At 43.0% G+C, this 12,451-nt stretch overlaps 1 long non-coding RNA gene across 1 annotated transcript in view; it reads right to left on the minus strand.

Annotated features, from left to right (window-relative positions):
- Positions 1-3,283: 3,283 nt before the first annotated feature.
- LOC137379341 (uncharacterized) overlaps positions 3,284-12,451 on the minus strand; it is a 67,228-nt gene continuing 58,060 nt past the window's right edge. The window contains exon 3 of the long non-coding RNA XR_010976798.1: positions 3,284-3,552. This is a non-coding gene — a long non-coding RNA (uncharacterized lncRNA). The remainder of the gene's footprint in view (positions 3,553-12,451) is intronic.

Consider the following 12,451-nt stretch of genomic DNA (forward strand, 5'->3'; position numbering starts at 1 on the left):
CATCAGGGAACTCCTCTTTGCTGACGATGCTGCTTTAACATCTCACACTGAAGAGTGCCTGCAGAGTCTCATCGACAGGTTTGCGGCTGCCTGCAATGAATTTGACCTAACCATCAGCCTCAAGAAAACGAACATCATGAGGCAGGACGTCAGAAATGCTCCATCCATCAATATTGGCGACCACGCTCTGGAAGTGGTTCAAGAGTTCACCTACCTAGGCTCAACTATCACCAGTAACCTGTCTCTAGATGCAGAAATCAACAAGCGCATGGGAAAGACTTCTACTGCTATGTCCAGACTGGCCAAGAGAGTGTGGGTAAATGGAGCACTGACACGGAACACAAAAGTCCGAGTGTATCAAGCCTGTGTCCTCAGTACCTTGCTCTATGGCAGCGAGGCCTGGACAACGTATGTCAGCCAAGAGCGACGTCTCAATTCATTCCATCTTCGCTGCCTCCATAGAATACTTGGCATCAGGTGGCAGGACCGTTTCTCCAACACAGAAGTCCTCGAGGCGGCCAACATCCCCAGCTTATACACACTACTGAGTCAGCTGTGCTTGAGATGGCTTGGCCATATGAGCCGCATGGAAGATGGCAGGATCCCCAAAGACACATTGTACAGCGAGCTCGCCACTGGTATCAGACCCACCGGCCGTCCATGTCTCCGCTTTAAAGACGTCTGCAAACACGACATGAAGTCCTGTGACATTGATCACAAGTCGTGGGAGTCAGTTGCCAGCGTTCGCCAGAGCTGGCGGGCAGCCATAAAGGCGGGGCTAAAGTGTGGCGAGTCGAAGAGACTTAGCAGTTGGCAGGAAGAAAGACAGAGGCGCAAGGGGGGAGCCAACTGTGTAACAGCCCCGACAAACAAATTTTTCTGCAGCACCTGTGGAAGAGCCTGTCACTCTAGAATTGGCCTTTATAGCCACTCCAGGCACTGCTCCACACACCACTGACCACCTCCAGGCGCTTACCATTGTCTCTCGAGACAAGGAGGCCAAAGATGTACTGAGACTAGCTTTCAATTGCAGATTTTTTGTTATTAATTAATTGAACTTATTAATTACCTGAATGCAAATTCCACCAGCTGCCATGGTGGGATCTGAACACATATCCTCAAGGATTTGAACTGGGCCTCTGGATTACTAGTTCAGCGACATGACCACTACACCACTGTCTCCCCCCCATCTAAAATGTCAAAATTCATTCAAGATTCCCAAGAGCAGTAGATGCCTTTTGGCATGCATGTAGAGAAAGGAATGGACCCATGTCACATTTTTATGCATCTCACTCAATACTTTCATGCCCAGTCAATAGCACAACATGTCAATTTTGCATTTATTGATCTCTAATCTTCCTTACACCACACAAGGAGGGTAATTTTATCCACCACAAAGTGGACGGGTTCGGGCTGAATGGGAAGTTAAAATATTAAAAATCTGAAGCAAGAGCCAAACCAATTCGATCCTGTCCACTCCTGGTTTTAACAGAGGTTGTATGAGGGGCAAGTGACCACTCTGCTCTCAGGAGGCAGGTTGGTTGTTGAAATATTATAAAGAGGCTACTTGCCCCCATTTTGACAGTGTATCTATTTTTAACACACGTCGACAGGTTTCCCGGACCTCATTAACCCTGACAGATAAAAGTAGACGAGAAGGGCTGGATCTATAAGGTAAGTGCACTGACAACAAAACTGCTTCTTCTAATCCCAACAAGTTTTCTGGTAAACACCACCCCCTGCACTTTTACCATCTCTCCCTAAGCGACCGCCTCATAATCACCATTCCAGCCATCACTGTGCCTTCTCATCTGAATAATCCTCTGATCTCGCCCCAATCTCCCATAATCTTCTATTCAGGCCACAATCTCTACCCCAACAACCAATAAATCTACCTGATTCTAGGTTGCAACCTCTTCTGAATTGTTCCCTGCCCAGCAGGCAGCCAAGCCTGTCAATCAGATTGGCTGCCAGGTGGGGGATCTGTTAAAAAAAAACAATCACGTCATAGAGTTAAGGCATTTGTGGAAAATCGGACTTTTGGACCATATCTTTACCCCCACCCTCCTGCTCTGAAACCCTGCCCCAGCAAATATCTAATAAACCATGATACAGACATCAAATATTAATTAGCTAGATAGAAACTGATGAAGGGCTAGAAAGGGAGGGCAATTTAACTCTGGCACAAATCAGGCTGGTGGACAGTTAAAATTGCCCAGGTTACTTACCCTCCTGGAGGCATCAGGAGCTGACTGTTATCAATTTTAACCTGTTCAACTGGGCAGGCGAAAGCTGACAGGCCCTTTTTTTGCAAATGTCGGTTCCTGCTGACATCATTGGGACCCAACTGCAATTTTAACTTAGGGCAGTGAGTTTCCTGCCAGGTGAAGATAACAAGGAAGAGGAAAGAGCAGGAGCATGTCTCAGAACATCACAACAAAACGTAGGCCTCTCTAGCCATATCTCTTCCATATCGTAAAACTCCCGTGGGCTGGCCTTGGCTGCCAATCCTACCTCTGGGTCATGCGATTTTCCATCTCTTCCTGTCTGGAACAGATGGGAAGTTGACCGACAGAATTTAAATGAGGTTCGGAGCTAAAATACCCCAGGTCTCATTTCTGGAGCAGATACTCACCTGCTGAAAACTGGCCTGGAGTTAAAATTGGACCGGGTGTGTCTTGAAGGCAGTTTAAGGTCATCTAAAAGACAGCTAGATGATGTATTTGCAAGAAGGTGGGACTGGTGAAATCAAACTATCAAAAGCCTTTCTTCGTTTGAATCTACCTTGTGGTTCGGGTAAAGATGAGGAGCTATACAAGTATCCAGAGAGAAAAACCTGCCTGGGTTCCTGTTTCTGCTTATCATCCAAATGTGAAATGTGCAATACCAGCTAATGACACAATCTTACTTGACTGAGAAGGCCCTCATTGTGAAATAGCCTGCTGACATTCACTGTCCTGGCTCACTGGTGAACAAGAAGCGCTTCATGGAATGCCAATGGGTTTTTGTGATTGGTACGGTCAAGTGAGGAGGGTTCGAAATTCTTTCCTCTTTTCCCTCTACTTGTTTGGTCACAACAGGTTTAATTCTTTCTTAAAGTGGATGTACTGGCCAATTCAGTAGGTGTTTCATTACTTACTTGCTGTGATCATAGCAAGAACCAATCAGACAGTTTTTCTTGAGTTAACAAAGAAAGAGGCTAACTTTATTGTACCTAAACAGAACTAATAAAAATAATAAACAGCATGTCAGCTTTCATTTACATGCACATTCTTGAGGTTTACACACACACATATAGGTTACAGAGTGGGAAAAGGTAGATTGATTGGGTTAGAGTCCATAAAAAAGTACACAGTTTGTGGAGTTTGGAGATTTGGCTGGCTTCTAGCTGAATTCAGTGGTCCTGAAGCTTTTAGTTTGAAGAGGTAGACAACTGGTTCGGTGAGTCTCTTAGAGATAGCGATGCGAATGATTTCCTTCAATGGGGTTTCTGATTGTCGCCAGAGTGTGCAAAGATGGTCAGTCAGCAGGCAGGATTTGAAAGCTTTCAAGCTGGAATGGAGAGAGAGAGTGAGAGACCCCCACTTAGGATCTGCTCATGCCAGAGTCCAGTTGCTGCTTCTCTACTGGAGAGAAAATACCATCTTAAAACTGGATGTGGAAGCTTTGGAAAGGGTGCAGAGGAGATTTACTAGGATGTTGCCTGGTATGGAGGGAAGGTCTTACGAGGAAAGGCTGAGGGACTTGAGGTTGTTTTCGTTGGAGAGAAGGAGGAGGAGAGGTGACTTAATAGAGACATATAAGATAATCAGAGGGTTAGATAGGGTGGATAGTGAGAGTCTTTTTCCTCGGATGGTGATGGCAAACACGAGGGGACATAGCTTTAAGTTGAGAGGTGATAGATATAGGACAGATGTTAGAGGTAGTTTCTTTACTCAGAGAGTAGTAGGGGTGTGGAACTCCCTGCCTGCAACAGTAGTAGACTCGCCAACTTTAAGGGCATTTAAGTGGTCATTGGATAGACATATAGATGAAAATGGAATAGTGTAGGTCAGATGGTTTTACAGGTCGGCGCAACATCGAGGGCCAAAGGGCCTGTACTGCGCTGTAATGTTCTAATTCTAAAAAAAAACACTGATGGGGAGGGACTTGCCATATGACAATCACTCAGTGATTCAAACATAGAAGTTAGCAGTATTTCTCTGCTTGCTGAAAAGAACAGTTAGTTTCTTCAAAGTTCCTGAGTCTTGATTCTTGCTGGGAAATGCATAGACATTTTGTCTCCCTCCTTACAGTCCTTTGCAACGTAGGATACAATGTAGCAGACTAGGTGATCATCTTAAGCTGCTATCATGTATACTGTTTTAAATGTCTTTTAAAAATATAAATTCAGATCTCCAGTCAGTGGATTAAAGAAAATGATCATTCAACAAAACACATTGGCGTAACACTATGATTGGAACTGTCCCCTACCTTTAAGGAAAAGGAGGAGAAGAGTGGATAATTGTATAAAATGCTGTAACTTTATGTACTGTCGAGTAGAAATCACTGTTGACAATTTTACTGTGTGATGTTTACGTGTTAAGCTCTTTATGATATTTTTCATATTAAAGGCCCTGTCTTTCGGATGGAACATTAAACTGAGGCTCTGTCTGCCCTCTCAGGTGGATGTAAAAGATCCCACAGCACTATCTCAAAGGAGAGCAGGGGAGTTCTCCCTGGTAGCCTGGCCAATATTTATCCCAAACAAACATGATTTAAAAAGCAGATTATCTGGTAATTAATCTCATTGCCATTTTTGGAACCTTGCTTTGTGCAATTTGGCTGCTGCATTTCCTTCATTACAACAGTGACTTCACTTCAAAAGTCCTTGATTAGCTGTGCAGTGCTTTGGGACATCCTGAAATCATAAAAGGCATTCTATAAATGCAAGTTTTTCTTTCTTTTACATATAATTATCTTCAAACTCTTTCGACAATACAATGTTTATTTCATCGTGCTGTAAATAAAAAAAACTTATTTCCAACTGGAAATTTTAGAAAAAATATTTTGGCCCAATTTTCATGATTGTAATGCTATCAGCTGAGTATTTGAATGAAAGAATTTTGCTAGTGGTATTCCATATAAATCATGATTTTTCTAACTTCCTGCTTAGTAATTTATGGTCACCCCCTCCAATGAAGCTTGTTACCTCTTGTATTTGTGGCTATGGCAAATCAAATAATGTGGGAAGCTGGTGCGGTCTCTAACAATGCTTGTACATCTAAGTAGAAAGGCTCGTTTATGCCCCTTTGAATACAAGGCAGTGCATTCAAAATGCTGGACAGTTCTATGATGCAATGGATTTCAAAGAAAGATCCAAATTCTCATAGTACAGATGTAAGGGGGGTGAAATTAATAGGGAACTTAGGAATTGCTGGATGCAAAAAGACCATGGTCCATCTAGTTCATCTTCTACCATTCTGGTAAACTCGTAATACAACAATATTGGAATTGTTGACTAATCATAGCAACAAATCTCTATAAATTAGTCTACAACAGACCCAGACACAAGGCAAGGGAAATCCCGCCCCTTGCCAACTCCAATTAGCCCATTTACCTCAAAACCAATCAACATCGATGGCTTGCATTTAAAAGTACCTTTAGCATAATAAAATATTCTCAGGTGCTTCACGGGAATAAGATATAATTTGACACCGAGCCACAATTGAAGATATTAGGACAGGTGACCAAAAGCTTCGTCAAAGAGGTAGATTTAAAGGAGCATGTTAAAGGATGAGAGAGAGGTAGAGAGGCGGAGAGGTTTAGGAAGGGAATTCTAGAGCTTAGAGCTCGGGCAGCTGAAGGCACAGCTGCCAATTGTTGGTTTGGGGGCAGGGAACAGTGAAGGGAGTGGAGGGAATGCACAAGAGGCCAGAACTGGAGAAGCAGAGAGAATGCAGAGGGTCATAGCGCTGGAGGAGATAACAGAAATGAGGAGGGCGGGCAGGTGAGACCATGCAGAGATTTGAACACAAAGGATGAAAATCACATCCCTCTGTTGATGCAAGGTACGGAGGGAGCTGTAACAAATTATATGAATGAGCTGACCACTACAATATTGCTGTGAGTCAGCTCACTGATTAGATCGCAAGGCTCTGCATTGCCACTGGGGCTTAAAACTCAGTTGGACCACAAATCCCATATTGTCATTCTCATTTTAGTCTCTAATGTCTACAACCAGATGCTTAAAAAAATCAAGATAATGTGTAGCTGACTTTATGATTAAAGTAATTAAAATTATACACTTCAAAGATATGTGTTTACAGTGGCATGGGATGGCACTGAGGTTTGCTATGTACATTAAGGGGCTATATGGAAAAATCTGTAAGCTAGAAAAAGTTAATACATAAAAGCAGTTCGTCTAGATTTACATTCATGCCCAGAATCAATATTGAATCACCTTTAATAATGCAATTTCTCCCCAGGGTTTGCTTGCCTTCATTTCTCTTGTCAAAACAAATAAAATAAATGTGCGAAGGGGATTAGGATCCAAATTTTACCTTGGGATTAGCATCCAAAGAAGTTCCTTCCAGGAGGTAATGCTGAAGTGAAAGGAATGTAATGCTTGGGTTTAACAGAAACTGAGGCAGATTTGTTGCCAGAAGGCTGAAAAAGTGCTACATTCTGCCAATGTTATCAGCCAAACTCATTTAAAATCCATCTGCCTTTAGAACCAAAGTAGTGAGAGTAACCTGAACGCTGCGCTATAATTTGTACAGGCAAAACCCAACTATTCCCAAGTGCCAAGTACTTTAAGAACGCAGTGATCATTGTATTTCAGTGTAAAGGCGGAGGCTGTGAGCTGTGGTATGTTACCAGAGATTCTGCTTAAATGCCTTGATATTTATTTCTTAACTTGACAAATGCCAACATTCTGAGAAGCCAAAGGAGCATTAAATAGAAACAGAAAATGCTGGAAAGATTTAGCAGATCAAGCAGTATCTGTAGAGAAAGAAAAAAGAGTTTTCACTTTTCAAGTCGATGAACTTTCATCAGAACTGGACGATGTTATAGATGAACTGGTTTTAAGCAAGCATAAAACCAGGGGGAAAGCGGGGAGGCAGGAAAAGAACAAAAGGGAGAGGTGACAAAAAAGATGCTGGTGCAAGGCAAAGCACGAGAGCTCATTTAGGTGAAAAGCATTTGGGTTAGACTCAAGGGAAGCTATTATTGTCTTCACTACTCAGGCTGCCCATTACAGAAGTTGCCTGATCTTTAACAGCCAACTGAGCTACAACACCACATTTACACCCAGGCGATAGTTATCCTAACTCATATCAACTCCCCTGTTCACCCATCACTCCTATGCTGGCTGACCTACTATGGCTCCCAGTTCAACAACACCTCAATTTTAAAATTCTCATCCTTTTCAAATCCCTCCATGGCCTCACCCCACCTTATCCCTGTAACCTCCTCCTGTTCTACAACCCTCCAAGATCTCTGTGCTCCTCCAATTCTGGCCTCACGATTTTCATCAGTCCGCCATTGGCGCCTGTGCCTTCAGCAGACTGGGCCCTTTTCTCTGGAAATCCCTCCCTAAACCTTTCTGCCTGTCTACCTCTCTCTTCCTTTAGGATGTTCCTTGAAACCTACCCCTTTGACCAAACCTTTGGTCACCTGTCATCATGTCTCCTTATGTGACTTGGTGTCAACTTCTGTTTGATAATGCTTCTGTGAAGTGCTTTGGGCAGTTTTACTGTATTAAAGGTGCTATATAAGTGCAAGCAGTTATTGTTGAAAATGCACACTAAGGTCCAGTACATGAAATGGATAACACAATATTGTGTGTATTCAAGGGTTATCATGTTATGCTTTATGGTACCTTCACTTGGGAGCACAGTTTCAGAATAGTACCATTTAAGATGGAGATGAGGAGGAATTTCTTCTCTCAGAGGATTGTTACTCTTGGGAATTCTCTACCTCAGAGAGCAGTTGAGGCTGGATCATTGAATAAGTTCAAGGCTATTAGACAGATTTTTGATGTACAAGGGAGTAGAGGGTTATGGGGGGCAGGCAGGAAAGTGGAGTTGAGACCACAATCAGATCAGCCATGATCTTACTGAATGGTGGAACAGGCTTGAGGAGCCAAATAGCCCACTCCTGCTCCTATTTCTTAAGTTCCTATGTTCTTATAACTTCTTGAAATACCGGTTTAATTTCCAATGATTCTATGATTTCTTCAGTTGCTAAGACTACAGAAAAATGCCATATGATTTACCCAGTTATAATACTTGATGTATGTTACTAGACAGGGGTAATCTCTTTTTAAGTGATAGATGTTATCACTGTTTTTCTAAACAACATTCTATTTACGTGATTGATATTATTGTACTTCGCCCACAGATTGTTAAAGGACCGGCATTCCCTAAGGCTTTAACTTGGGAAAAAGAATAGGCCATTCAGCAATTCGAGCATGTTCCATCATTCAATTAGATTGTGGCTGATCTGTACCTGAATTTCATTTCCCTCCTTTGTACCCTATCCCCTGTTACCCTTACTCCCAAAAAATACATCAATCTCAGTCTTTAAAAATACTAATTTGATCTAGAGCCTTTTGTGGGAGTTCCAGATTTCCACTATGCTTTGTGTGAAAAAGTGCCTTTTGATTTCACTGCTGGATGGCTAAGCTACAATTTTAAGATAGTGCCTTGATGTTCTAAACTTGTCACCACAGGAAATAGTGGCTGAAATTTATGTTGTTGCCGCCATGAGCAATGGCAGCCCGTAAGCGCGGTCCAAGCTTCGCGGAGCCGCCACGATACTAAACGCGGCAGCTCATTTAAATGGCCGGGGCAGACTGCCCCCCCACCCCACCCCATGACATGGAGGGGACGGGCGGTCCATCCCTGGCAATGACGTCAGGTACCGCTGCACAGGCACCGTCATTTTTAAAGGGCTTCCAGCCCTCCATTTCAATTTAATTTTTTAAAGAAAGATGACTTTGAAAAATTAAATAAAGTTATCCTGACCCTCTCCCATCACCCCCACCCCACTGACCATCAGATTCATTACTTGCCCTCTCCCCTTAGATTAACTACCTTGAATTCGGCCAGTGGTCAGGGACAGGAGGGTGTGACTAGGAGTGAGGCAGGTAGAGGGATCCAGGAGGTAGTGCTGCAGGAGCCTCAGCCCTTGTCCAACAGGTTCGAGATTCTTGCTCCCTGTGTGGATGAGAGCAGAGACTGTAGGGAGGATGAGCAAACTGACCACAGCACCATGGTACAGGGAGCCATTCAAGTGGGGGAAAAAAGAGAAATGTAGTCGTAATCGGGGATAGTATAGTTAGGGGCAGAGACACTGTTCTCTGTGGCCAAGATCGAGAGTCCCGAAGGCTCTGTTGCCTACCTGGTGCCAGGGTTCAGGATATCTCATCTGGGCTACAGAGGAACTTGGAGTGGGAGGGGAAAGATCCAGTTGTCGTGTCCAGTAGGTAACAACGATGTAGGTAGAACGAGGTTAGAGGTTCTACTGAGGGAATATGAGCAGCAAGGGGCTAAATTAAAAAGCAGAACCAAAAAGGTAATAATCTCTGGATTACTACCTGAGCCACGAGCAAATTGGCAAAGGGTCAAAAAGATTAAAGAGGTAAATGCGTAGCTCAAAGATTGGTGTGGGAGAAATGGGTTTAAATTTGTGGGACATTGGCACCAGTACTGGGGAAGGAGGGAGCTGTTCCGATGGGACGGGCTCCACCTGAATCATGCTGGGACCAGAGTCCTGGCGAATCGCATAACAAGGGCTGTAGATAGGGCGTTAAACTAAATAGTGGGGGGGAGAGTTCAATTGCATGGAAAAACAGGAAGTTAAATGAGAAGGTAGGAGTGCAGGTTAGTGGTGAGGTTGATTGTTACCTAACTACAAGAGGTATAGTGGTTAAACAAGAAGAGAAAAATAATAAACAGGCGAATAAAGCATCAGTGCTGAGGGACAGGTTAGGGGGTAGAGCCCAAATAAGAGTTCTATATACAAATGCACGGAGTGTAAGGAATAAACTAGATGAGCTGCAGGCGCAAATTCAAATGGAAGATTATGATGCGGTGGCCATTGCGGAGATGTGGCTGCAGGATGGTTGGGACTGGGAACTAAATATATCTGGTTATAAAGTTTACAGGAGGGACAGGGAAAATGGCAGAGGGGGTGGAGTAGCCTGACTGATTAGAAATAATATCACCTCATTGGTGAGGGAGGATATAATGAGGGGAAAGCATCCAGTGGAGACCTTATGGGTGGAATTGAGGAACAGAAAAGGATCTAAAACTGTAATAGGTGTTGTGTATAGACCCCTGGTAGCAGTTCTGAGGTGTTAGATTGTATAAATGCACAAATTAGGCAAGTGTATAATTAAAGGCAGAGTAGTATTAATGGGAGATTTTAACTTACACATAGATTGGAAGAGGCAGACTAGCACTTGTCAGAATGTTAGTGAATTTCTGGAATGTGTCCGGGATAGTTTCCTACAGCAATATGTCCTAGATGTAACAAGGGGACAGGCAATATTAGATTTAGTTATGAGTAATGATCCAAATTTAATTAGTCGCCTAACTGTGCGTGAACATTTATCAAATAGTGATCACAACATGATCGAATTCAAGGTCGCGTTTGAAAGTGAAAAGCACGAATCAGCTACTAGAATTTTAGACTTGGGTAAGGCTGACTTTACTGGGATGAGACAGAGACTGTCCACGGTAAACTGGGTAGATCTGATAATGAGTCAAACGACTGAAGAAATACAGAGCGAGTATATACCTCTGAGAGGAAAAAGCTCCACTTCAGAGAAAAAACAGCCATGGACAACTAAAGATATTTGGGATAGCATAAAACAAAAAGAAAGGGCTTACAAAAATGCAAAACGCAGCACAGATCCAGCCGAATTGGATTGATACAAAGTCCAGCAAAGAGTCACAAAGCAGCTTATAAGAGCTATTAAAAGAGATTATGAAAGGAAACTTGCAAGGGACATCAAAATCAATAAGAAGAAATTTTATAGTTACATAGAGGGAAAGCGGGTGGTCAAGAGCAATGCAGGCCGACTAAAAGCTGAAACTGGAGATATTGTCATTGATAATGGGGAAATGGCAGACGTGTTGAACAATTACTTTGCATCAGTATTTACAGCTGAAAAGGAGGATAACTTGCCAGATGTCCCGAAAAAATTAATAGCTGGTAGGGGACAGTAACTTAATACAATTAATGTAAGTAAAACATCAGTAACAAGGAAATTAATGGAACTATAGAGTGAGAAATCCCCAGGACCTGACGGTTTCCATCCAAGGGTGTTAAAGGAAGTAGGGGAGCACACTGTAGATACCCTAACTATAGTCTTTCAGAGTTCCCTGGAATCAGGAGTGGTCCCTCTGGATTGGAAAGTTGTACATGTCACTCCACTTTTTAAAAAGGGTGAAAGGGGGAACCAAGAAATTACAGACCAGTTAGCCTGACACCTGTGGTGGGCAAGTTGCTGGAGTCGATAATCAAGGGTAGGGTGACTGAACACCTAGAAAAATTTCAGTTAATCAGGGACAGCCAGCATGGATTCATGACGGGAAGGTCATGCCTGACAAATCTCATTGAATTTTTTGAAGAGGTGACTAAGGTAGTGGACAGGGGAATGTCTATGGATGTTATTTATATGGACTTCCAGAAGGCATTTGATAAAGTCCCACATAAGAGACTGTTAACTATGGTAGAAGCCCATGGAGTCGAGGGCAAATTATTGACATGGTTAGGAAGTTGGTTGAATGGTAGGCGACAGAGAGTGGGGATAATGGGTAAGTACTCCGATTGGCAGGATGTGACTAGCGGTGTCCTGCAGGGATCTGTGTTGGGGCCTCAATTATTCACATTATTCATTAATGACTTGGATGATGGCATAGTAAGTCATAGATCCAAATTTGCTGATGATACAAAGTTAGGCGGCATTGTAGACAGTCTAGATGATAGCATAAAATTGCAAAGAGATATTGACAGACTAGGTGAGTGGGCAAAACTGTAGTAGATGGATTTCAATGCGAGCAAGTGTGAGATTATACATTTTGGACCAAAAAAGGATAGAGCAGAGTACTTTCTAAATGGGAAGAGGTTAAGTACAGTGGATGTCCAAAGAGACTTGGGGGTTCAGGTGCATAGATCTTTAAAATGCCACGAGCAAGTGCAGAAAATAATCAAAAAGGCTAATGGATTGCTAGCCTTTATATCTAGAGGATTGGAGTATAAAGACACAGAGGTTATGCTGCAACTGTACAAAACCCTGGTTAGACCCCACTGGAGTACTGTGAGCAGTTCTGGGCACCACACCTTAGGAAGGATATATTGGCCTTGGAGGGAGTGCAACGTAGGTTTACAAGAATGATACCTGGACTACAGGGGTTAAGTTACGAGGAGAGATTACACAAATAGGCCTGTTTTCGCT

Source organism: Heterodontus francisci, chromosome 2, assembly GCF_036365525.1.
Source record: "Heterodontus francisci isolate sHetFra1 chromosome 2, sHetFra1.hap1, whole genome shotgun sequence".
NCBI lineage: Eukaryota > Metazoa > Chordata > Chondrichthyes > Heterodontiformes > Heterodontidae > Heterodontus > Heterodontus francisci.